Source organism: Bos mutus, chromosome X, assembly GCF_027580195.1.
Source record: "Bos mutus isolate GX-2022 chromosome X, NWIPB_WYAK_1.1, whole genome shotgun sequence".
In the NCBI taxonomy this organism is placed as follows: domain Eukaryota; kingdom Metazoa; phylum Chordata; class Mammalia; order Artiodactyla; family Bovidae; genus Bos; species Bos mutus.
Genome location: NC_091646.1, coordinates 72,782,964 through 72,808,833, shown reverse-complemented (window position 1 = coordinate 72,808,833; position 25,870 = coordinate 72,782,964). Strand labels below are relative to the sequence as shown.

Sequence of the window (25,870 nt, the reverse complement as noted above, 5' to 3'; positions counted from 1 at the left end):
CATTTTCCAAGTTAGCCACCGTTAAGAAGTTATTCTAGTAGCTTCCCAGAAAGGTTCTATTATCAAGGTTATTGAAAATCTGAGAGAGCATGAGGCTTTGGAGGGAGCAGTAGCTCTGAAGATTAAACACCTGGGTTTGTCTCTCAGCTCTCCACTCAGCTAGGGTCAATTCTCTCCTATCTTTGACTCTCAGTCCTTTGCTCTGTAAAATGGGATAACAGTTCCTCACCTGCTATCTCACAGCATTGTTGTAAGGACCAAATGAGACAAAATCACTAAAAGTGTTTGGACAACTGTAAAGGATGCTCTATTTATCTCCGTGCTGGTCTCTGTAACTTGACTGTCAGCACATTGAAAACAGAAATCTTGGCCCATCCAGGGTTGGGTCCCCATTGCCCCTAGTTCTGATGACTTGTCTGGAACAGGCAGGGGGTCACTCTTGGAAGGGATGGGGGTCAGGCATGGAGCTCAAGCCCAGGGGCTGTACTACACCTAGAGGAGTTGGTGCTTTGCTGCTTCCTGGGTTCTAGACAGACACTTCCCTGAGCTTCCTCTGGAATCAAGCTCAACCTCAAACAAGGGAACCATTTTTCTAAAGTCACTTGGCTTTTAAAAGAGACACAGATGTGTAGAACAGTCTTTTGGACTCTGTGGGAGAGGGAGAGGGTGGGATGATTTGGGAGAATGGCATTGAAACATGTATAATTTCAAATATGAAACGAATCACCAGTCCAGGTTCGATGCATGATACAGGATGCTTGGGGCTGGTGCACTGGGATGACCCAGAGGGATGGTACGGGGAGGGAGGTGGGAGAGGGGTTCAGGATGGGGAACATGTGTACACCTGTGGCGGATTCATTTTGATGTATGGCAAAACCAATACAATATTGTAAAGTAATTAGCCTCCAATTAAAATAAATAAATTTACATTAAAAAAAATAAAGTCACTTGGCTTTTAACATGCTGACCCACTTTGTAAAGCTCCCAGTTCCTCAGATTCTGGCCCAAAGTCCTGTTTTCTGGGTTCTCAGCACACACACACACACACACATTCATATCAGTTCAGTTCAGTTCAGTCGCTCAGTCATGTCCGACTTGGCGACCCCATGAATCGCAGCACACCAGGCCTCCCTGTCCATCACCAACTCCCGGAGTTCACTCAGACTCACGTCCATCGAGTCAGTGATGCCATCCAGCCATCTCATCCTCTGTCATCCCCTTCTCCTCCTGCCCCCAATCCCTCCCAGCATCAGAGTCTTTTCCAATGAGTCAATTCTTCGCATGAGGTGGCCAAAGTACTGGAGTTTCAGCTTTAGCATCATATACATAGATACAAATGAGAGAGAGAGAGAGAGAGAAGTGGTCAAGAAAATTCAATTTTCTAAATGGATCAGATATAAAATGGTTGTAAATTAGAGCTAGAAAACTCCTCAGATATCATTTAGTCAAATCACCACCTCCCCTTCAACCTTTATCAGATAGAGAGACTGAGACTCAGAAAAGAGAGGGGGATGCACCCAGGGAGTTAGTGGCTCTGACAGTCAAGCAAAGGTAGGCAGAGGGACAAAGCTTTGGGCTTTGAGTTCAAGTTGAGGGAACCAGCTGGGGAAGGTTAGTGAACCCCGAGAAGAGATGACTGTGGCCAGAATGTGATCATTTAGGAGAAGACGTTAGGACCAGCTGTGAAATTCCCCTGCCAAGCAGAAATATAAGAAATATGAGAGTTCTGGTTTGGCAAGTTATTATGAGCCTTGCTGAGCAAGCAGAAGGAGGAGAGAGGAAGAGAAAAACAGAGGGAGCCAGAAAAGGAGATGAAATGGAAGAAGGAAGGCTGACCTGGGCAAATGGAGGGCAATTAGAGTGCTGAGTCAGTAAGGGCTGAACTGAGCACGTCAGCAGAGCCTCATCGCCTGTGGGACATCCAGCCACCTTACAAGTTTCCGCTGGTCTGCTCTCTGGTTTCCTCTAGGCTCTGAGCATGTAAGCCAGCACTTATTTTCTTAGCAAACTCACCCTTTTCCCATTGTGCACTGTTTGGGGAAGTGGCCTCAAACCATAGGCTTTAGCTCTGCAGATTTAGCTTGAGGGCATACTGAAGCCTGGCCTGGCTGCCAACACAGGAATGTACCTGCTCTACAGCCATGGTCTGGTTTCAGGCACACAGTCACATTGAGAGGTGGAACTCAGCCCATTTTGCAGATGAAGGATAAGAGAACATGCCAATGGAAACAACCATAAGAACAGCAAAAATAAATAAATACGTATTGAGAACCAATAGTAGGGCTGATCAAGGAGGGCCCTAGAGTCAAAATGCCTGTATTCAAATCCCAGTTGCACCATCCATTAGCTGTGCAATCTTGGATAAGTTGCTTAACTTCTCAGTTGCCTCAGTGTCCTATGTGTAAAATGAAGATAACAATTGCGCCCTCTTGAGAAGATTTGGAAGGAACAAATAAGTTGACTCTGGTACAACCTTTAAACAATGCCTGGCACTCAGTGCTCAATAAATAATAGCTATCATTGTCACCATTGTTACATGCTGAGCACTGCTCTAAACGTTTGACTTGTATTATGGCCTGTAATGATCACTCAGAAGGGAACTGAGGCCTAAGTGTGAGGACATGTCTAGTCCATTTGCTTTTTTTAGGTGTAAACTAAATCCTATGTGGAAGCTCAAAGTATAAAACAAAAAGCAGCATGACTCTGACTGAAGCAAGGTGAGATAGGCTCAGCCTTCCTTTGTTCTCCCTTCCTCCAACATCCCCACGATAGGCTTTAAGGCTCCTTCCTAGCCACTGTGAGGCACAAACTGCAAGCCTGCTGATCTAGTCCATCTAACCTTTTTATGATCAGATGAAGATATCATTAGACCTGAAAGGGCAAGTAACCTGCCCAAAGGTTATATAGCAGGTCAAAGGCCGAAGGGAACACAGATGGCAACACTGGGCTTGAAGGATAATAACTTGGTCAAAGAGAACAACCTCCTTGGTTAAATTAGAACATAGACCATCCAGGCTTGGATGGAGAAGAGCCAGGAAAAGAGGGTGAGCAGGAGGGAGGGGGAGGCTGACCCAGAGACCCTGTCTCTAGGCCCTGAGTGTGAACAGCCCCTCTGGACCCTCATATCTGGCTGGGCCCACCCCTGACTTTAAGACAACAAGACAAGGCCCTGTCCTCACAGAGCCTCTAACTACACAGGGTTTGGGGTTTTGTTCTGACAAAGGATGTGGTCCCTGTCCCTGAGCTCTCCAGTCTGGGGGATGTAGCTGACACAGGGGCTAAATCCTGCCATTTAGCCTTTCTGACTGAACTCTTGGCATGAGAGAACACTTTCAAGAGACTCCGCCTTCAAGGTTCTGGAACAGCAGCCTGGTTTTCAACTCACTGTTGTTGGGGAAGTACAAAGGGACAGCCTGACTCCCCACTCCTTTCACTGCTACACTTGTGTTGCAAGTGGTGTTCAAGGCTCACCACTGTTTATCTGACAACCTGCACTTTGTCAGCTTTTGTTTGCAGACTTTGGCATGGGTTAACTGAAGATACCACACAGAGAAGAAATTACAGATGTTCCCTTTAGAGATATTCCCCCCTAGTGATAGAATTCCAGCTCAGCTATTTAAAATCCTAAAAGATGATGCTGTTAAAGTGCTGCACTCAATATGTCAGCAAATTTGGAAAACTCAGCAGTGGCCACAGAACTGGAAAATGTCAGTTTTCATTCCAATCCCAAAGAAGGGCCGTGCCAAAGAATGTTCAAATTATCATGCAATTGTGCTCATTTCACATGCTAGGAGGAGCTTCCCTGATAGCTCAGTTGGTAAAGAATCCGTCTGCAATGCAGGAGACCTGAGTTTGATCCCTGGATTGGGAAGATCCCCTGGAGAAGGGAAAAGCTACCCACTCCAGTATTCTGGCTTGGAGAATTCCATGGAGAATTCCATGAGGTCACAAAGAGTCAGATACGACTGAGCAACTTTCACTTTCACATGCTAGGAAGATAATGCTCAAAATCCTTCAAAATAAGCTTCGGCAGTAAAGGCAGAGGAACCAGGGATCGAATTGCCAACATCCATTGGATCATAGAAAAAGCAAGGGAATTCTAGAAAAAGACATATACTTCTGCATCACTGACAACGCTAAAGCCTTTGACTGTGTGGATCATGACAAACAGTGGGAAATTCTTAAAAAGATGGGAATACCAGACCACCTTACCTACCTCCTGAGAAACCTGTATGCAGGCCAAGAAGCAACAGTTAGAACCAGACATGGAAAAACGGACTGGTTCAAAATTGGGAAAAGAATATATCAAGGCTGTATATTGTCATCCTGCTTATTTAATTTATATGCAGAATACATCATGCAAAATGCGAGGCTGGATTACTCACAAGCTGAAATAAAGATTCTGGGAGAAATATGAACATCCTCAGATATGCAGATGATACCACTCTAATGGCAGAAAGCACAGAGGAACTGAAGAGCCTCTTGATGAGGGTGAAAGAGGAGAGTGAAAAAGCTGAATTAAAACTCAACATTCAAAAACTAAGATCGTGGCATCCAGTCCCATCACTTTATGGCAAATAGATGGGGAAAAAGTGGAAAAAGTGACAAATTTTATTTTGGGGGTTTCAAAACCATTGCAGATGGTGACTGCAGCCACGAAATTAAAAGATGCTTGCTCCTTGGAAGGAAAACTCTGACAAACCTAGACAATGTATTAGAAAGTGGAGCCATCCCTTTGCTACAAAAGTCTGTACAGCCAAAGCTATGTTTTTTCCAGTAGTCATATATGGATGCAAGAGTTGGACCATAAAGAAGATTGAGCACTAAAAAACTGATGACTTCAAACGGTGGTGCTGGAGAAGACTCTTGAGAGTCCCTTAGACTGCAAGAAGATCAAACCAGTCACTCCTAAAGAAAATCAACCCTGAATATTCACTGGAAGGACTGATGCTGAAGCTTCAATACTTTGGCCAGCTGATGTGAACAGCTGACTCACTGGAAAAGACCCTGATTCTGGGAAAGATTGGGAGCAGGAGGAGTAGGGCAGACAGAGGATGAGATGGTTGGATGGCCTCATTGACACAGTGGACATGAGTTTGAGCAAACTCTGGGAGATATAGAAGGACAGGGAAGCCTGGCATGCTGCAGTCCATGTGGTCACAAAGAATCAGATATGGCTTAGTGACTCAACAACCCCTCAGAGAAATGTGGGACTTCTCTGGATCCCTTCTGACCTGATCATTTGAACCACTCAGACCCATAAGACCTCAGGAGGATGACAGAATCTGCAGGACAGGGCAAGGCAAGAGCGAATACTGAAGGGCAAAGCCTGGGTACAGGGCCCTGGGTTTCTTGCCCCTCCCTGGATGGGCCTAGGACCTCCATCTGTATAATGGGGGGGTGGAGCAGATGCTCTCTGAGGGCACACCAACTCCATGCTGGGCTTCGGTTGAGACCCTGGCCCATTGGGTGCTCTCTCATGCACTGACCTGGAATCCTAAAGGAACACACCTAGTGATGGATGCAAACAGAGTCTGCTTACTGCCATGACTTGCCAGTCCTCCTGGCTAGTCACACAAAGGTGAGGATGTAGATGACTGACTTCCCCATCCCCGCCAAACTGCAAACTCTTTCCCTGACACAAAAGCCATTCATGGCAAGGCCAGCTGCTTAAATGGACTGAGTCCTGGACTCCTGAGCCAGACTGCAGGGTCCTTGTTCCTGTTTGGTGGTACTGCATCTTGCCAGGTAATGGAGAGAGGAGGAGGGCTTCTGCAAGTTCCATTGGGGTAAAATTGTGTGTGCTAAAGTTGGGGAGTGGGAGTGGGTGCGACTGTGGGTAGGTGCTATGACTACTTCCCACATAAAGCAGAAAGAATTAGTGGACACTAAACTGATCAGCCTGTGTGATACAGGCTGACAAGGAAGGAAGGACAGGAAGGAAGCAGCGAGGCAGGTGAAGGGCTAAGGGATGGGTTTGCCACTGACAAGCTTATCTTATTGATGATATATTATTTGGGTCACATGACAGTTTGGGGAAGTAGGAGTTGAGTTGAGTTCAGTTCAGTAGCTCAGTTGTGTCCGACTCTTTGTGACCCCATGGACTGCAGCACGCCAGGCCTGCTGTCCATCACCAACTCCCAGAGCTTGCTCAAACTTGTGTCCATCGAGTTGGTGATGCCATCCAGCCATCTCATCCTCTGTTGTCCCCTTCTCCTCCTGCCTTCAATCTTTCCCAGCATCAGGGTCTTTACCAATGAGTCACATCAGGTGGCCAAAGTATTGGAGCTTCAGTTTCAGCCTCAGTCCTTTCAGTGAATATTCAGGACTGATTTTCTTTAGGATTGACTGGTTTGATCTCCTTGATGTCCAAGTAGGTGTTTACCATCTCCCTTTAATAGTGATGAAACTGAAGCTCAGAAAAGTGATATGACATGTCATCTAAGTAGCATTGATGCTGATGTTCAAAGTCTAGGCTGCTCTGACGGTTGCAGTTCTTAGGGTCCTCTTCTCTGGAGCTGATAAAATCTGTGCAACTTATACACTGTTGCAGCCCATCCAGTAACTCTTATAAGACTAGTCTTCCAGGACCTAGGAATGATCCCTTCTATTTTACTAAGGCCCAGAAAAGGCTAATGATTGGGCTATAGTCAGACACAGCCAAGAGGAGACAGGAAAGACAGTCTCCATCTTTCACCTTTCTGCCTTCAGTTGGAGGCAGAACACTGATCCAAGAAGTACTCCACCACAATTCTGAATCTGGTCATTTTCCATTTTAAAAGTGCTCTCAGGTCCATTATCTAGAGGTTTCTGGGGCAGGAAAATATTGTTTCCATTTTCTAGATGAAGTAACTGGGGTTCAGCAACTCGCCAAAAGTTACACAGCTACTGAATGATGGAACCAGGACTTGAGGCCAGAGTTGTGCCCAAACTGCCCTCTACTTGTCTACAGAGTGCATTTGGCCAGTATGGAAAGAATAGAGCAAGTTGACTGAAGCATAACATTTGAGCCTTAAAGCAGCAAACCCCAACTCCCTGGGGGAATGACATTTAAGCTCTTTTCCATATGAACCTCTGAATTGCAGACAGTTGTGGAGACCTTGGGAGGGAACCACAGAAACCAGTGAGGTCAATTCTCTGGAGCAGAACCCAGAGCTGCCAGCTTTCATGGCTTGCTAGATGTAGATGCCCCATCAGCTCAAATGGCTCTGTGGTCAGGGTGCCAGGTTTGAGTTAACCACGCAAAGGGCAGGAAGGGATGCAGAGGCCTTCTCTGTCTTCTCCTCTCACCAAAGGTAGCTGCATTTCATATTTGGTCACCAAGCCATCTTGATGTTCCTCTACCCTAGTAATGTTGGGGAGAGAAGACCCCAAATCTTTCTTCCATCAGTGAGTTTGGGCAAGGCTGCTTCTGAGTCATTCATTCAGCCCTTGAACAAATGTTCCCTAAATACCTAGTCTGTGCCAAGCTCCTTCCTGATCAATGTATATGCCATAAATAATAAAACACAGTCCCAGGCCTCAGAGGATCCAAATTCTTATTGGACAAGGAAGGCATACAGATAATTCAATATAGAATTATTGCTGATGAAACTGAGCTGAAGGAGTGACTGGAAAGGGAATGGCTTATTCTATTCATAAGAGGGGCTACAGGGTCTGTGGGACTTTGCCCAGTGAAGGAGATAGGGCAAATACCTTGACCTCTTTATGCCTCAGTTTCCTCATCTGTAAAATGGGATAATAATAATACCTACAGGGTTTGTGTGATGACTGTATGAGTTAAAATGTACAAAGAGCTTAGAGTAGTGCCAGGTACACTGAAAGCACCCTGTAAATGTGAAATGAGTGAAGGAAATAAGGATAAGCGTTGTGTGTGTTTGTGTTGAGAGAAGAACACATGTAACACATTAGGATAGTTAATGAAGTTTAGTGTGTTCTGGGAGTGCCAGCTGCTTTGGCTGGGTGAGCTTGTGTGGAACTATGAATGCCAAACTTAGATGTGTGGACTTGTCCCTGTAGGTGATGGATAGCCCTTTGTGAATCTGGATCTTTGCTATGGAGGTTGGCAGAGGACTCCTGTGTGAAATGCTAGTGCTCTTTCACCAGCCCAACAGGTGCTGGGTCCAAGAAATTGCTGGAGCCAGGAAACAGTCAGTCGCCACAGATGAGTGGAGAACCAGCTCCTGGCTGGGTGGTGGGGAGAAGACACTACGTCTCTGCCCTCAAGGAACTTCTCATCTCATTTGAATAAGGTCTGCATCTGCCAATTCAATTTTCCTGGTTTGAAGTTGTGGCAATGCATGGGCAAAAGGCTCTGTCGTGGCTGGAGAGGCAGTGTATATAGTGATTACTAACCAAAGCTGAAAGATTTGTCTGGGTTTAAAGCCCAGTGGTCACTTCCCAACTGTGCAGCCTTGGGCAAATTACTTAATCTCTCTGTGCTGCAATTTTCCCACCAAAAATGAGGGCAATGATAATAATTTGACCTCCTCACAGAGCTTTCGTGATGCTTCAAGTGTGATCGTACATGGAAAGTGTTTATAACTTTGACTCACGTAACAAGTGCTTCATAAATGTTACTGTCTATTCTCAGTGACTGAGGGCCTTCCATGTGCCTGGTGTTTGGTACCCCTGGGGTCTAAGGCAGGGGCTTAGAGGCGTATGGATGCACAGACCAATGTGGCTCATCTTCCTGGAGTGTCAACTTTCCTCAAAGGCTTAAAGGATTAAAGCACCATTTTTATATGAAAACAATATGGATGCACACCGGAATTAACTGGAAAATTCAAGAAGATGTTGAAGAGCAGGTATTTTAAAGACATTCCCTGCTTGGATACGAAGTTACAACTTCAGCCCCTGGGGGTTCTACACATTCTTCCCCCTCAGCCTTATGGGTTCTTGGGTACAAAAGTTCCAACCAAACAAAAGTGAGCTCATGGAACTTTTACAGTGGATTATTCTCTGGGGTAAGGGTGATTTCCATGTCACATGGGTGAAAACTGAGGTTCAGGGTTCAAATTCTGCCATCATCACTTTTTAGTTGTGTGAACATAGCAAGTTATAATATCTTTGTTGGCCCTCACTCTCCTCATCTATAAAATGGGATGATGATGATAATTAAATGCTTTATTGGTTGTGGTAAGAAAATAGATTCATACGCAAAAAGTACTTAGAACAATGCCAGGCATATATCAGGCTGGCCAAAAAGTTCATTAGGGTCTGTTCATAAGATGTTACAGAAAAAAGAACTTTTTGGCCAATCCTATAGTTAGTGCTTAATACATATTAGCTTTTATTTATTTATTTTAAATTTTATTTACTTATTTATTTTTGGTTGTGATGGGTCTTCACTGTTGTGCAGGCTTTTCTCTAGTCATCCAGACTCTAGAGCACAGGCTCAATAGTTGTGGCACATGGGGTTCATTGCTTCCCTGCATGTGGGATCCTCCTGGACCAGGGATCGAAGCCATGCCTCCTGCATTGGTAGGTGGACTCTTCACCACTGAGCAACCCAGGGATGCCCCGCATTAGCTTTTATTAAATTCATTCTCACATTTCCTCCCACAACAACACTGTCAAGTAGGTGTCATCCTGTCCATTTGTTGAGACAAGAAGTTGAAGCTTTGACAGGAAGCTGAAGCTGTAAGAGGTTAAGTCAGATGCCCCTTCCTATTTATTAACAGAGGGCATTCCTGCAATGGGATGGAGATGGGAATAAATGATCTCTGGGGATCCTTTCTAGTTCCTAGGTCCTGTGATTCAAATTAAATTTTGAAGCCCTTTCATATTACTGTTCTGGCCAGAGCCCAAGCAATGGAACTCAGGAAATAGGGGAAGGACTGGCCAGGGAGAGAGATGCCTTAGCAGGGTAGGAAATGACTGCTGCCATCCTTCCTTCTAGGCTGCTGCTGCAAGGGACTATTGCCTGCACGCCAACCCCACCAGTGAGCAAAAGGGAAACTCCTGTCCTTGGATGAAGCTGAACAAGCTGAACAAGGCCTCCTTTTCCTCAGAAGGGACCTTGCCTTTGTGGCAGGCTCTGTATAGGGGCTCCAGAAACTCAGAAGTCAAAGGCTTGGCAGCACCAAGCTAGCCACAGATGGGGCCCTCCTGATGGCTGTTTTTCCAGAACGGGGATTCCTAATAGGCCAGTGGGTGCTGGGAGAGAAAAGTGGGCTCCTTACTGATTTGTGATCATACAAGGGATAAACAAGAACTCCACAGGCAGAATGGAAGTAGACAGGAGATGTTTCAATTCTGAAATGAATTCACTGTGTGACCTTGGGCAAGTTCTCTTCCCCATGTGAAGAATATATTCATTCAATAAATATTTGTGAACACCTACTGTTGTGCCAGCTCTGTCCTGGCAAAGGGCAAATGACATGGCGATCATCATGTTAATCTTTCAATCCTTCCAACTCTGCCACTGATACTGTGAAAAATGGGTGCAAATTTCAGACAAATAAGCACAAATCAATTCACAAACCTCTTCCTTTTCCCAGCCTTCCCCTCACAAATGGGTTTGCTAAGCTCTCATCTTGTGGCACAAAGAAAAGAGACAGTAGAGGGAGGGGCTGTGAACTTCAACTCTATATCCTATCCTTATTATCACCATGTCCTTATGTTGGAATTATTATCTTCATGTTGGAACTATTATCCCCATGTTACAGATGAGGAAACTGAAGCTCAGAGAGGAAAAATGGCCCAGGTTATGCTGCAGTTAAGGTAAAATCTCCACCCCCTTACTAGATACCACCAGAAGTGGAATAGAAATGGCCAGGTCTGTGAGTTGGCATCTTACTGCCTTTCATCCATTGTAAACAAAGGCTGATAGGACTGCCCACAATCCTCAGTCAGGTAGTGTAAGTTTGCTTGTTTAGGTGGAAGTTAAAGGTAAGGGAATGGGTTATATAACTTAGGGTCCTGGGTCCAGGCTCTTTTTGGTGGTAGATGCCCAGTGCTGATATCTTTGAGGATAAAAGCAATTTTTTTTTTTTATGGAGACTGTATTCTATGCCAGGTACAATGATTAGCCCCTTTAGATTCTCATAACTGTCCTGCAACATATCGTCCCTTTCTTAAGTGATGGCCAAGTCATTTGTATTCGTGGATCTCAGTTTTGAGACTGTAACACAAAACAGTCTTTAAGGAATGCGCCTGCTCATAAGCGGAGAAGGCAATGGCACCCCACTCCAGTACTCTTGCCTAGAAAATCCCATGGATGGAGGAGCCTGGTAGGCTGCAGTCCATGAGGTCGTTAAGAGTCAGACACGACTGAGCGACTTCGCTTTCACTTTTCACTTTCATGCATTAGGGAAGGAAACGGCAACCCACTCCAGTGTTCTTGCCTGGAGAATCCCAGGGACGGGGGAGCCTGGTAGGAGGCCGTCTATGGGGTCGCACAGAGTCGGACACGACTGAAGCTACTTAGCAGCAGCAGCAGCAGCCTGCTCATAAGGTCCAAGGTATTCTTGGCACTAGGAGAGTTTCAAGGGGTACCTTTTGGAACCCAGGGTCCAGTTGCTCTTGTCAGACAGAAAACAGGGGTGGTGAGAAGTGTGGGAGTAGAGTAGGCTGAGGAGTGAGTCAGTCAGTCAGCCAAGAAGGCGGGAACCATTGTTTCCTTGACCATCTGGCTGTTGCACAAGGTCTTCCGTCATGCCACATGGTCTGAGAGATCTGGGGTAGACAGGAGGCTGAGGGGCTGATTTGCTGACAAAGAAGACCGTCACTGTCTCAAACTGGAGTGGAAGAAATGGTGGTGGTGAGACACTTCTCAAATAGGGGGTCCGGTGGAGAAGGCCAGAGGGGGACTACAACATGGCCGGTTGGTGAGGCAGCACAGTGAAGCCAAATGACTTAAAGTTGGTGTAAGATCGCGAAGTGGGAGTTTCTGCTCAAGGTGGGGACGGGAGCTCGCTTGGCTCCTCCCACCCTCGGTGCTGCCAACCGCGCGCTGAGTCCCCGGCAGCCACCGGAGGCGCAAGCGCCGCCGCGAACTCATGGCCCAGGCTCTGGGCTGGGGCGGAACTTGCGGATCCTGAAGCTCCGGAGTGGGACGCCGCGGGATGTGAAGGGCACCCGCTGGGACCCGCAGAGCTGGAAACCAGGTGATCAGAGCCGAGCGGACCCTGCGGAGGTCAGGGCTCGGCTGCACTGCCGCAGGCTCTGCACTCCCATTCTCCTCGCCGCCTCCCATCTCGTCTGTCCCATCTCAACCCCGCGCCTGACTGGCAGCCCACTCCCCCCACCACCCCCGTTTCAGAGCTTTCACCCCTGCAGTCCGCTTGCTTATAATTCCTAGCCATCTCTCGCTCTGTCCCTGGGTATACCATACTTTGATCCCTATAGTCCGTCTGGCTTTGTCCCTCTCCACCTCTCCTTGGGCGGGCATCCTACTCTCAGAAAGAGCAAAAACTGTCTACTATGATTATTAACTGTGGAAAATTCTGAAAGAGATGGGAATACCAGACCACCTGACCTGCCTCTTGAGAAACCTGTATGCAGGTCAGGAAGCAACAGTTAGAACTGGATATGGAACAACAGACTGGTTCCAAATAGGAAAAGGAGTACGTCAAGGCTGTATATTGTCACCCTGCTCTTTTAACTTATATGTAGAGTACATCATGTGAAATGCCAGGCTGGATGAAGCACAAGCTGGAATCAAGATTGCCGGGAGAAATATCAATAACCTCAGATATGCAGATGACACCATCCTTATGGCAGAAAGTGAAGAGGAACTAAAAAGCCTGTTGATGAAAGCGAAAGAGGAGAGTGAAAAAGTTGGCTTAAAGCTCAACATTCAGAAAATTAAGATCATGGCATCCCGTCCCATCACTTCTTGGGAAATACATGGGGAAACAGTGGAAACAGTGTCAGACTTTATTTTTGGGGGCTCCAAAATCACTGCAGATGGTGATCGCAGCCGTGAAATTAAAAGATGCTTACTCCTTGGAAGGAAAGTTATGACCACCCTAGATAGCATATTCAAAAGCAGAGACATTATTTTGCCAACAAAGATGCATCTAGTCAAGGCTATGGTTTTTCCAGTGGTCATGTATGGATGTGAGAGTTGGACTGTGAAGAAAGCTGAGCACTGAAGAATTGATGCTTTTGAACTGTGGTGTTGGAGAAGACTCTTGAGAGTCCCTTGGACTGCAAGGAGATCTAACCAGTCCATTCTAAAGGAGATCGGTCCTGGAGATCGGTTCATTGGAAGGACTGATGGTGAAGCTGAAACTCTAGTACTTTGGCCACCTCATGCGAAGAGTTGACTCATTGGAAAAGACCCTGATGCTGGGAGGGATTGGGGGCAGGAGGAGAAGGGGACGACAGAGGATGAGATGGCTGGATGGCATCACCCAAACTCGATGGACATCAGTTTGGGTGAACTCCAGGAGTTGATGATAGACAGGGAGGCCTGGTGTGCTGCGATTCATGGGGTCACAAAGAGTCGGACGTGACTGACCAACTGAACTGAACTGATGGTTATTAACACGTAGTAGGCAGTTTTAATAAATAGTATGTTCCCGGCTCCCTATTCCTCTAGCACTTTGTCGCTGTCTCTGGCATGGCATTTGGACCCTCCTGATGTCTTCCTGTCCCACTATATGTATTTTTACCCCTTCATTCATATATCTGTCCATCCTATCCCATGTTTTGTCTCCATGTCTTACTACTGAACCCATAGCTCCCTACACTCTCCATCACTCCAAGAGCACTTTCCTCCCCCACTCTGTCCCATAGTTGTGTGACACAGCTCAGCCACCCTGGCAGCACCTTTTTAGTCAGCTAGAAAAGCCTAAAAGCTCCATCCCCATGGTCTCTTTCCACTCCAGAAAGTCTCCAAGAGTGCCTGGCACTTTGTCTTTTTTAAAACAGAAAAAAATATATATTTCTTTGAGCACGGAAAAAAAACCTTTCAGGTTCTGCCCGTTCTTTTCCCCTGGTAATTTCCCCCTTGCTCCCACTCAAATGCCACATAAGGAATAGCAAACCAGGTTTAGATTTGTCATGGAATGTGTGAATGCATTGAAGGATGGGGGCTGTGGAGATCCTCAGATCAGACCATCTTATTACGTGGGCACTGAAGACCAGAGAGGGCAAGATTCTCAGCCTAGTCACACAGTATCCTTGTGGTAGAAGCCGGGTAGAAGCCAGAGTTGCAGTGTCCTGTCCCCTGATCCAGGAGTCTTGGTGGGAATGGGACCCAGGAGAAGCTTTCCTGGTGTTTCTTGGGGGGCTGCTTGATTCAGACACATCAAATGTCCAACCTTGCTGTCTTTTCTTCTCTCCCTGTCCTTTGGGACCTCACCTGGCTGCCTGCCTGCCTGGGTTGAGCATTCTCCATCTAGGGATGCTGTTGCCTTCTGCACTGGCGTGGTAGTTCCAGGAATGCAGGGACCCTTGTTGGGCCTATCTACCCTGTTCCCTACCCAAGCCCCTAAGAGTGCCTGGATGCCCACCATGTTGACTGACAGGTTGTTGTGTATGTGTAGGGGAGCCCTGGCCCTGGCTCAGGGTCGAATTAGAATATGTGTGTGTGTAGGGATACCAGGGAAGGGGGAGAGCTGTGATTGCTTAAGGGCACACTGAGATGAAACAGGAGTTCCAAGCCAAAAATCCAAGCCATTGCTGAGTGACCTTGGAGCCACATCACACATCCCATGCCCTCTCCGATGCCATCCTGGGACCTCTGAGGGCTATCCTTCAAGGGAAGGAGACAGGGTGGATAGGTGGCCACACGTCTGGTACTGTCTGCCTGAGTTGAGATTACCAAACCCCAGAGACCCATAATCACGGGGTTGATCTGGGCCAGGCTGTGGGCAGGAACTGTAAAAGCTACTCTCTGTCCCTTTTCACTCCCTCATCCGAGCAGCCCTCCAACTTTCTGGGCTGCAGCATGAGGTCAGGCTGTGGTGGGCTGATGGTGGGGACTGTGGGTGGAAAAGAAGAACCCCTCCTCCTTCATCTCCTCCTCACACTCCCAGAGTTTGTCTTTGGAGCTGTTTCCCGGGAGGGACATGTGGAAGGGTCCTGGCAAGGGGGCAGGATCTTGAGCTTAGTTCAGAGGCTCTGGGTGTCCACTGCTGCAAGATGAGCTGAGGACAGCACTGGAGGCAGAGGACGAGTCTCCAGTCCTCTGGGCCAGCTTGGCCTCAGCCCCTCCCTTTCTCTGAATTTCATCTCACCCCCCTCTTCCTTTTTCACTCTTTCATTTGCTCTTTCTTGCCTGGCCCCCTGCTAATCCCCACCCTCAAAGGACCCTCATACCCCACCATCCCTTCCTTTACAGAAGATCCATGCATGTAATTTTCTGGGAGTCCTACTCCCATGGGAACATACAGAGAGATTCACAGGAGTAGAGAATAATCTGGAAAGAAGGGACCATAGAAACCAGGACCCAGTCCTGTTTTTTCAGATGAGGAAACAGCCTAGACAGGAAGGAGCAAGTTTGAGGACTGAAGCTAGATTGGACAGAGGTGGCTGTTGGGAAAGGTAGAGGGAGGTTCCTCTGACCTCAGCTGCTTGTTTGTGTGCATGGGGAAGGTGCAGGGCAAGGTGACAGTCTCTAGCTGGAAGTGGGCTTGCTTTTGCTTATTTCCCTTCAGCACACTGTGCCCTTCCTCTGAAGGACAGGAATGGCGTGGGCCGTGGGGGCTGGGGGTGGACATCCTGCTCTGGGAGTGTGTACCCAGTGTGAACCCACCTATTTTTTTTTTTTTTTGACTCAAGGCAGGCAGACCTCCCCAAGGGAACTGAGCGTGGGGACGGGGGTGGTATTGTGGGCCAGGGATGGGGGGCTTGCAGCAGAAAACCTCTAGCTCCTTTGAGACAGTCCTATAAAGCCAGACCAGAGTCACAGCCTGGATGTGAAAGGGATCCATTGCTAGGTCTGTTGTGTGCATGCTGCAGGCCTTCAAGCTGACACTTTTATCTGGTGTTTGGAGGTGTTGAGGGGTGGGATGGGGCAGGCTCTTGGATGTCTGGGGAAGAGCTGAGGACAGGGACTAAGTGGGCCTGGGTTTTCTGCCTCCAGTTGCCTAGTCCAAGTGTCCGGAGGCAGTCATGAGCTGCCCCAACACTCTCCTCTTGATGGCTGCAGAAGGCAGGCGGGAGGTAATGATTGCCTCTGTATCCTAGCTCAGAGAAGGCAAGTGACCCTTGAAACTCCCCTAGCCTGTGCTTGGCTCAGCCAATGCTCAAGCTGCCCTTGCAGCCAGCCCAGAGGTCCCAGCCTAGCACAGAGCCCCCCTTGCACGGTGCTCTGGCATGCGGGGTGAGCACAGCCATGCTGGTCCCCTGGGTTGTGGGCTGACAGGGGGTCTTTGTGCTCATCCCAGGACATAGCTCTCTGTCCCCCACCTCTACTTGGCAGTGCTCAGTGAGGTGTGCCCCTCACCTTTGGAAGCCACTCCCCCCACTACATTCCCGCCTCCCTACATCTGGCCCTACTCCAGCTGCCCCTCTGAGTGTGAATCCCCCTGACGTGGCCATGGTTTCTCAGGAATTTTTTAACAAGCTGTAACAATCCCACATTGTGGCAACCTGATCAGAAGTCCCCTTTCATGAGGCTGGGGGCACCCTAAACCTCCAGGAAGCAGGCCTTTACCCTCCCAGGCCTGACTGGTGGGCTTTCCATGAGGCCTGTTTGAATGTGTGTGCAAGTGTGAGTGCATGTGTCAGGGCACCCATGGTCATGTGCTGGGTGCTGCTGCTGCTGCTGCTAAGTCGCTTTAGTCGTGTCTGACTCTGTGCGACCCCATAGACGGCAGTCCATCAGGCTCCCCCGTCCCTGGGATTCTCCAGGCAAGAACACTGGAGTGGGTTGCAGTTTCCTTCTCCAATGCATGAAAGTGAAAAGTGAAAGTGAAGTCGCTCAGTCGCGTCCATGTGCTGGGTGGGGCTGGTCTAATTTATTTTTCCCTCACAGCTCCTCCTCCCCATATATTCTTCCCTACTGAGTTCCCTGGAATTATTTGCTGCTGCTCTTTAGCTGCATGGGAGAGAGTAGTGGAAGAGTCTTTTGGGTTATTTCCTGATGTTACCCTGGACCATTCTGGAGTGGGACTATGGGTCTGACGGCAGTAGCCCGAGGAATTCCCATCTGGACAGGGATGGGTGTAGGGACTGTTGTTAATTTCTCAGATAGGCACTTATTGAGACCCAAGTGTCTCAGAGTAAGACTCAGGGTAACAGCATATGGAGTTTCTCTCTACCACTGCCTAGAAGGAAAGGGTTGATTGGCTTTGGCAAAAGCTTAGCTTTACAACACCTTCAGTGCCATCCTGTCACCCTTTATAGTACTCATATCCATTGTCTCAACTTTGCCCACTAGAGATTGTGCTCTCCCCTCATTTTACAGATGAAACTGATGGTTGGAGTGGCACAATGACTTTTCCTGGGTGACACAGACAGAAAGCCATGGAGACTAGCACTTAACTTTCCTACTTCCTGATCCAGGACTCACTCCACCATTGCTCAGTGCCTCTATCATCATATCTGACACTTAGAAGCACATTCTAGGTGCCAGTCACTGTTCTAGGTAATTTAGTCTAGTGGATCTGCTTAGCAGCAATATAAGGTCAGGATGTGATTATCGTCCATACGTTTCAGATAAGGAGACTGAGGCACAGAAAGCTGGAAAGTAAATTTGCCCAAGGTACACAGCTAGTGTACCTAGCAGAGTTGCACTTCTGTACCCAGGCTGTCTGACTCCAGAATCCACTGTCCTGCCTTTTGTATGACACAGTGGGCTATGGTAGTGATAGAATGAGGGCAGCCACATGCCTCAGGCATAGAAACACATGCATGCACCCTGAGACTTAGTCACCTGCCCTCAGCCTACCCTCATGAAGACTACACTTCTCTGCCTGATGGTTCAGCTGGCATGTGGGGCAGCAGCAACACTATAGGACACACAGGAAATTGGGGGCGGGGTTATAGGAAAAGGGATGGCAAGAATCTGGAGGTTCCCATTATCTCCAGAGTCATTCAAGATGCTGCCCAGAAAGGGACCTGTGAAAAGGTACCATGTTCTCATCTTCCAGGAACCGTTGCTAAATATCTGTTCATGCAAGACTCTGGCTTAGGTTGGAGATCTTGGGGAGCAAGGGATGCTGGTGTTTGAAGGAGATGAGTTATCTTTGTTTTTCTGAAGAAACTGAGCTCTCCTGGCTTTTCTGAAGCTCATGGGATAAGGGAAAGAGATTTTTAAAAAAAAAAAGACCCACAGAAATAGCCTAGACATCTGCTTGGGCCATTTCAGAATGTCACAGTGCTCATCGCAAATATTAGGACTGTAGCTTTTGCTGACTATTGTGTTCACTCATGACCAGATGTTTTTATTGAGTACCTAGTCTATGATAGGCATTGTGAAGCTCTTGTTCTAATTATTTATAGCAATTGCTCCTTTTGTAGTTTTTCACTTCCTGTAGTTTTCCCTTTTGTAGTTTTCTGGTTTGATAACCTTTTTTTTTTTTTTTTTTAAAGAATTGGGTGTCTCAGAACCCATCGTATCTGATTCACTTAAATTTATCTACCAAAAGGTAACTTGAGTTTTTTGCTCATCATTCATTTGATTTATTTTTTCATGTATTTATTCATGGTTGTCCCTTGAGTATCTTTTAACATTCATTCACCCATTAGCAAACATTGAGAAGCTACTGTAGGCACTGTGCTTGGTGTCATGTGGCAGATGGAATCTGTTCTGATATGGTTTCCTGACCTTCAGTACAGATCAGATGAGATCAGTCGCTCAGTCGTGTCCAACTCTTTGCAACCCCATGAATCGCAGCACGCTAGGCCTCCCTGTCCATCACCAACTCCTGGAGTTCACTCAGACTCACGTCCATCGAGTCAGTTATGCCATCCAGCCATTTCATCCTCTGTCGTCCCCTTCTCCTCTTGCCCCCAGTCCCTCCCAGCATCAGAGTCTTTTCCAATGAGTCAACTCTTCGCATGAGGGGGCCAAAGTACTGGAGTTTCAGCTTTAGCATCATTCCTTCCAAAGAAATCCCAGGGCTGATCTCCTTCAGAATGGACTGGTTGGATCTCCTTGCAGTCCAAGGGACTCTCAAGAGTCTTCTCCAACACCACAGTTCAAAAGCATCAATTCTTCGGCACTCAGCCTTCTTCACAGTCCAACTCTCACATCCATACATGACCACAGGAAAAACCATAGCCTTGACTAGACTTGTCTCTAGTCAAGACCTTCAGTACAGTTCAGTTCAGTTCAGTTGCTCACTTGTGTCCAACTCTTTGCAACCCCATGGACTACAGCACTCCAGGCCTCCCTGTCCATCACCAACTCCCGAAGTTTACTGAAACTCATATCCATTGAGTCGATGACGCAATCCAACCATCTCATCCTCTGTTGTCCCCTTCTCCCCCCACCTTCAAGCCTTCTCAGCATCAGGGTCTTTTCAAATGAGTCAGCTCTTTGCATCAGGTGGCCAAAGTATTGGACTTTCAGCTTCAACATCAGTCCTTTCAATGAATATTCAGGACTGATTTCCTTGAGGATGGACTGGTTGGATCTTCTTGCTGTCCAAGGGACTCTCCAGGGTCTTCTCCAACACCACAGTTCAAAAGCATCAATTCTTTGGTGTTCAGCTTTCTTTATAGTCCAACTCTCACATCCACACATGACTACTGGGAAAACCATAGCTCTGACTAGATGGACCTTTGTTGGCAAAGTAATGTCTCTGCTTTTTAATAAGCTGTCTAGGTTAGTCATAACTTTTCTTCCAAGGAGCAAGCATCTTTTAATTTCATGGCTGCAGTCACCATCTGCAGTGATTTTGGAGGCCAAAAAATAAAGTCTCTCATTGTTTCCACTGTTTCCCCATCTATTTGCCATGAAGTGATGGGACCAGATGCCATGATCTTAGTTTTCTGAATGTTGAGTTTTAAGCCAACTTTTTCACTTTCCTCTTTCACTTTCATCATTAGGGAACCTATAGGACCACTGCAGGACCCACATTCTTATATCCCTCTAGCCTTTTCCAGAAACATGGTAAGTTTGGCTCCAACTCAGAGCCTTAGGGATGCTTACAAATATAGCAACCCAGTGTCAGGAAGAAGGTCATCTCCCTTCCCACCCATGATAAAGATTTCTGACTCTGGGTTGGATTTTGTTTCCAGGAGTTAGTTCTAGGATTCAGGCTTCATCCATACCCAAGACCCAAGAGGACATTGCTCATCTTGAACAAAGTGCCAGCTGTGTGCAGTCTTGTCATTGAGAGGAACAGACGTGTACACACCTTGCTTCACCATTTTTCCCCTCATTCTCATCAAGGCTGGCAGGGAAGGAAGGTAGAAGAATTCCAATTTGGCCTAGCGTACTGAAGGCCAGGCAAAAGGGGGGCACCTGGGGCTAGGTCTAGCTCTGCCATTGCCTCAGACTACTTTAAGAAAGTTGCAGCGTTAAAAACATTAATTTTTGCTCTTCTCTGTGTTGTGTACTCTGGGCAACAAGTTGGATGCAGTCCTTGCTTTCTATGAACTTCAGCTTCATTTCTCCCATTTGTTAGGTATGAAATCTCCCATCTATTAGGAGAAAATGACTAGTGTGCAGGTATTATTCCTGCCATGGATTTGCTGGGAAAACTTGAGTGAGTCATTTCTTCTTAGGTTCTATTTTGTAAATGTGGAGGATAATGATTGAATGGCATGGGGTCTTGGGTACTCCCATCCTTGATTAATAGGAGTCCCTGATTCAACAATGAAATGAAAGTGTGAAATTGTATTGGACCCTTGTGAGGAAAGGCAAGAGAGAAATCAAAACTTTACACTCTGTTTCTTACTGAATTTAAACAGGCTTTCTGGTGGTACTTGTCACAACTTTTAGGAGCCTTCTCATTTCATGATTAATGAACCAGGGATCAACCCAGGGATCAAACCCAGGTCTCCCTCATTCTGGGAGGATTCTTTATCGGCTGAGCCACAAGGGAAGCCTAAGAATACTGGAGTGGGTAGCTTATCCCTTCTCCAGCAGATCTTCCCGACCCAGGAATCGAACAGGGGTCTCCTGCATTGCAGGCAGATTCTTCACCAACTGAGCTATGAGGGATTTTTAACATGATTAATGCAGATACCCCAAATTTTCCCTACATTTCTCTGCACAGAGTTTGGACACGGGGCAGAGAGCTGGGAATCGTGGGGGAGTTGCAGAATGCTGAGGCCTGAACAAGATGGGAATGGCAACTTGCTTCTCAAATACCTAATGTTCTTTTAGTTGACCCAACTAATCAGGGATCTCACTAAAGTTGTGTCTTCCGAACTCCTGGTAAATTATCCTCAGCAAGCAACTGAACCTTCCCGAGTTCATAGTCTAAGTATTTAAATCCCCGACACGAGTGCCAGACACAGAGCTCAATAGATACTAGTTTGCTCGCCAGTAACCCCGCTTGTTCACCCTTAGTTGCTGGCCCTGAGTTTGTACCTTCCCCCAATGCCGCCCCCTCAGCGGTGTGACCGGAGGTAGAGGCAGAGGCCCAGGGATTGGAAGAACTTGAAGGCAGAGCCCCACCCACCACAATTTGGGCCGCTTTCTGGGGAGTTCGGTGGGCCGGACTGCGCCCTCATTGGTTGAAGGTCCCATAGGTGGGCGGGGCGTCCCCGCCGCCCGACTCGCCGCTGCTCCGTCCCCACCTGCGCCGAGAGTGGCTCCGGGTTGACACCAGCTAAGGGGCCGCAGCAGCTGCTCCTCTGGCTGGCCCCGTTACCCCCGCCCGACCCCAGGCTCCGCGCGTGCCTCCCGCCCGCTGGTAGCTGCGTCGGGACTCGAACCCACAGCGACGGACGCGGTCTTCAGGTGGGAGTTAGGGCGACGGCCGGAGGAGGTCGGGGCCGGCGAGGCGCCCGGGCTCCCTCGCCTCGCCTCTCCAGCGCGCTCCAGCCCCGCTCTTAGCGTTTCGGCTGCGCGGCGTCCACAGGAGGCGCAAGGGGAGCGAGCCGAACCACTTGCGTCCCCGGGATTTGAGGCCCGAGTCGCCAAAATTGGGGGACTCCCGGAGCCGCCGTCCGCGATTCTCCCGAGAAAGCCCCGCGAGTCGGGTGGTGGAAGGCAGCTGTCCGCGCATTACCCCCGGGCCTGATTGGAGCCCAGAGCCGCGGCTCTGGGGCTTCGGAGGCGGGCTGAAACTGAGCGGGGTGGCGGGGCTTGGGCTCTGTGGTCGAGTCACGCCGCTTTTCCTCTATTCTCCTTCCTCTTCTGTTGAGCACATTTCCAGGAAGCCCCTGGTTGGGCGGCCTGGGCTTTCCCCTCAGGTCACTGCCTTCCCTTCTGAGAAACGCCCGGACTTTCCTGATATTAAGACAGCGGCGGGGATCAAGCGAAATTCTTTGGATAAGTCGCGTCTTTCAGGGCTGCTTTACCCCATGAAGTCCAAGATGGTTTTAGATTAGAGAACCTGTGAGCCAGTTAGTGGAAGCTTTGGGGATTTCCCCATTTAGATAGTATGAGGTTCTCTCCTCCATTTCTGTTCTCCCAAGACTTTTTAAAGTACTGATTTACAACTCAGAAAACCAAAGTTCAGCCACTAATTCATGTGACCTTAGGCGAGTCATGCTACTTCTGTGGGCCAGTGTTTTCAACTGCACCTTGGTTAGTGGGCTGGATTTCAGTATATAAGGGGCCAGTCTCTTCCACCCTGACATCTGGTGACTTGCTGCGTGGGTCCAGGCTCTTAAGCTGGCAGGTAAAGTGTTGTTTCTGAGATGCTTGGGGTGACAGGAGCTATGCAGATGGAGAGCATTGTCGTTATTATGCAGCTAAGCCAGCTGGAAAACTAGTGGTACTGGGAAAGGCAACCAAGACAGCAGCCAGACTGAAGGTGGAGAGTAGTGGGGCCAACCCTGAGCCCTGGGCCCCAGAGGTTGGGCTGGAGGGCCCTGGCTTGTCTCCATCTCACTCAGAGCACCGATGTCGGGGGTCCCTGCAGGAGACGGTGATGAATCATACCAAGGGCTATTTTCAAACCCTGACTCCTACTGTGGATCTGTTCCTGCCCCCACTCTAGGGGTTGATGTCCCCACCCATCATCTGTCTTACTGCTCTGTGAATTTCCCCTTCACTTTCATCTTCCTGGAATAAAAGATAATTCTTATCTGGGGATGAGAGGAGGCAAAACAAGAGTGTAGAGAAGTAGAGGAGATGGCATCTGCAGGTGCTTTCTGAGTGGTTGATGGATTAACCCAGAAGAGTGTGATGGGAATGATGATTTTGGGGAGTGGGGGGCTCTCACCCAAAGGCTACAGCTACCATATTGCTAGACATTCTGGGCTGGTCCTCATTTTCAGGATTTGACCTTTGTCCAACTATGTTCTGGATTTGAGATTTGGAATTTCTGTGCCTTAAAAGCCAGAAAGTCCCAAAAGGAGGAGAGGGAGTCTATAATGGGGATGCTGTGGCAGATGTCAAGGTTCAGCAGGTGACAGGTTTAACAAAGGCAGGGTGTGCCCTACCTTCTTGGGGAAGGTGAGCCATGGGGTCTCTCACTAGAAGAAGGAGTTGTCTCTGGCTTGAATAGATTAAAGATAACTTTTTTCCTGGGCTCCCAGTTTGGGTAGGATCCAGCGTCATGGCCTTTGGGAGGCTGTTATCAGATAAAGTAAAGAGGGGATGTGAAAGATGCAAGGGCTTTAGGATGGAATATGTGAACTCCTCCACCCTGCAACTGTTAACAGAGGAGTTGAGCACAGGGCTGGGCACATAGTTATTGGTGTCAAGTGTTTATTGCAGCTTTATTCATCTGTGACTTGGGGCCTTGGTTTATGTGTGTGTATTAAGGGGGAACAGGTCCTAGTAAATTTGAGTCACTGGACAGGAGGCCCCAGTCTGGGTCCTTGTCACCAATCTGAAGTGCTGTGTGTGTTGAGCCTCCTCCTGCCCAGCCTTCCACTTTGGAATTTGCACACCCCACTGTTGCTGTCCCTGTTTACCCCGACCTTGCTGGAGCTGCAGAACTGAAGGTAAAGTTCCTCAGGAGTCTAGTGGTGTCAGGCAAAGAACAGGGGACTGGGAGCAGGACACATGGAGGTTCTAACTCAGGCTCTGCTGTTCCATTCGATCTCTTTTCTTGGTTTCTCCCTGCTTTATCCACTTCAGCAGATTAAATGAGAAGGTCCATGGCTAAGAGCTCGGTAAATTACCAAGTGCTGTATAAATTATTAGTCATTAAGTTCTGGTACTAGTTCTTGTGAAGGACACAGAGTGTAACCCCCACCTTCTGGAAATCTGCCATCTAGTAGATGGGAGTTAGTGGCATGGATACATGACACACCAAGCCTTTACCTTGGTGAGGGCTTTAAAAAATTATTATGAAGAATTTCAAACATACATAAAAGTAGAGATGATCGATGGAGTAAAGTCCCATTAGCCACACATGGCCAATCCTTCCCTATTTATACTTCACTCTCTTGTTATTTTGACATGAATCCCAGACACCTTATCAATTTGTCTATAAATAGTCATATTACATATTATATGTATGAATGCTGCTATTGCTGCTGCTGCTAAGTCGCTTCAGTCATGTCCGACTCTGTGCGACCCCATAGACGGCAGCCCACAAGGCTCCCCCGTCCCTAGGACTCTCCAGGCAAGAACACTGGAGTGGGTTGCCATTTCCTTCTCCAATACATGAAAGTGAAAAGTGAAAGTGAAGTCACTCAGTCATGTCTGACTCTTAGCGACCCCATGGACTGCAGCCCACCAGGCTCCTCTGTCCATGGGATTTTCCAGGCAAGAGTACTGGAGTGGGGTGCCATTGCCTTCTCCGGTATGAATGATAGAGACTCAAATGATAGATACTGCACCACTATCTCACCTGAAAACAGTTCCTTAATATCATCAAATACTCTAGCAGTTCATATTTCCCGTTGTTGAGGATGTTTTGCCCTGGGAAGACTGACCTGGGCAACAGTGAATTTTGACCGATGGGAAGATGACTGACAGAGGCAGTGACATTTGAGCTGAACCTTGAAAGAGAGGCCTACGAATGGTCTGAGTTGGAGGGATTATGGAGCCCTAGCCCCCTTGTTTTAAAGTGCCTGCCACTGTCTCTGAGGTTTCAGCTCTGGGGCTTGGGCTCCCAAGGTTGACTTGTGGAGGAATCTTGTGAAAAGTATGTGCATGCCTTAGTTCTGTAGGGGTAAATGAGAGTTCTGACTTTCTTGCTGGCCTCCCTAGTTTCAGGGCCACCCGGGAGCTTGAGGTCGCAGGCCTGGGAGAATTCCTGGGAGGCTTCTCACCTCCTGGCCTTCCCCTGCCCCTGGCCCCCAAGGCCAGTTCCAGTTCAGAGCAAAACAGGATGCATTCAGGATGAGCGTCTTTCCCAGCTTGTCATCTAATCACCATGACCCAGCTTGGAGCTTCCTCTTTCATTCATGATAAAAACCCTCACTGTCTCGCTTTTCCCTCCCACCCCAGTAAGGGTGTGCTGACTTCCTCCGTATCCGGGCCAGCCCTCCTCCACCCCCTTGTGTAGCTGAGGGAGAGTTTCCCTCATCCAGGCCTTGCTACCCCAGAGCCTCCTGCTCTTGGGCTGTCCTTGGGAAAGGAGTGGCTCCTTTTGAGCAAACCCAGGGTCCTGCCACTGTGTGGTTAATGATTGAGCCACATAATAACCACCTTGGAAAGTCACCTCTAGGGATGGCCATTAACTAACTCTTTGTCCACCCCAGGCCTTAAAGGGACCCCATTTTAAGCCCTTACCGTCCCCCAAGGGGACATTAATGAACATTCAGGCATGAGAACTTCTGGGGCCAATTAAGCTTCTGCCCCTGTGTTTTCACTTGGGGAAACAGAAGTAGTCATTCACGTTGCTTGAAGGATGCATACGCATCTTGGGTGGTATTATAGAGACAG

The 25,870-nt window shown here is 48.0% G+C and overlaps 1 protein-coding gene across 3 annotated transcripts in view; it reads left to right on the top strand.

The window, feature by feature from the left end:
* STARD8 (StAR related lipid transfer domain containing 8) overlaps nucleotides 1-25,870 on the top strand; it is an 82,025-nt gene that overhangs the window by 26,947 nt on the left and 29,208 nt on the right. For 2 of the 3 annotated variants that reach the window (XM_070365406.1, XM_070365405.1), the window contains exon 1: nucleotides 21,649-21,817. The exons of the other annotated variant lie outside the window; for it this stretch is intronic. The gene's annotated coding sequence lies outside the window, so the exon portion shown is untranslated. Of the gene's footprint in view, nucleotides 1-21,648; nucleotides 21,818-25,870 lie in introns of those variants that run through there. 3 annotated transcript variants of the gene reach the window in all.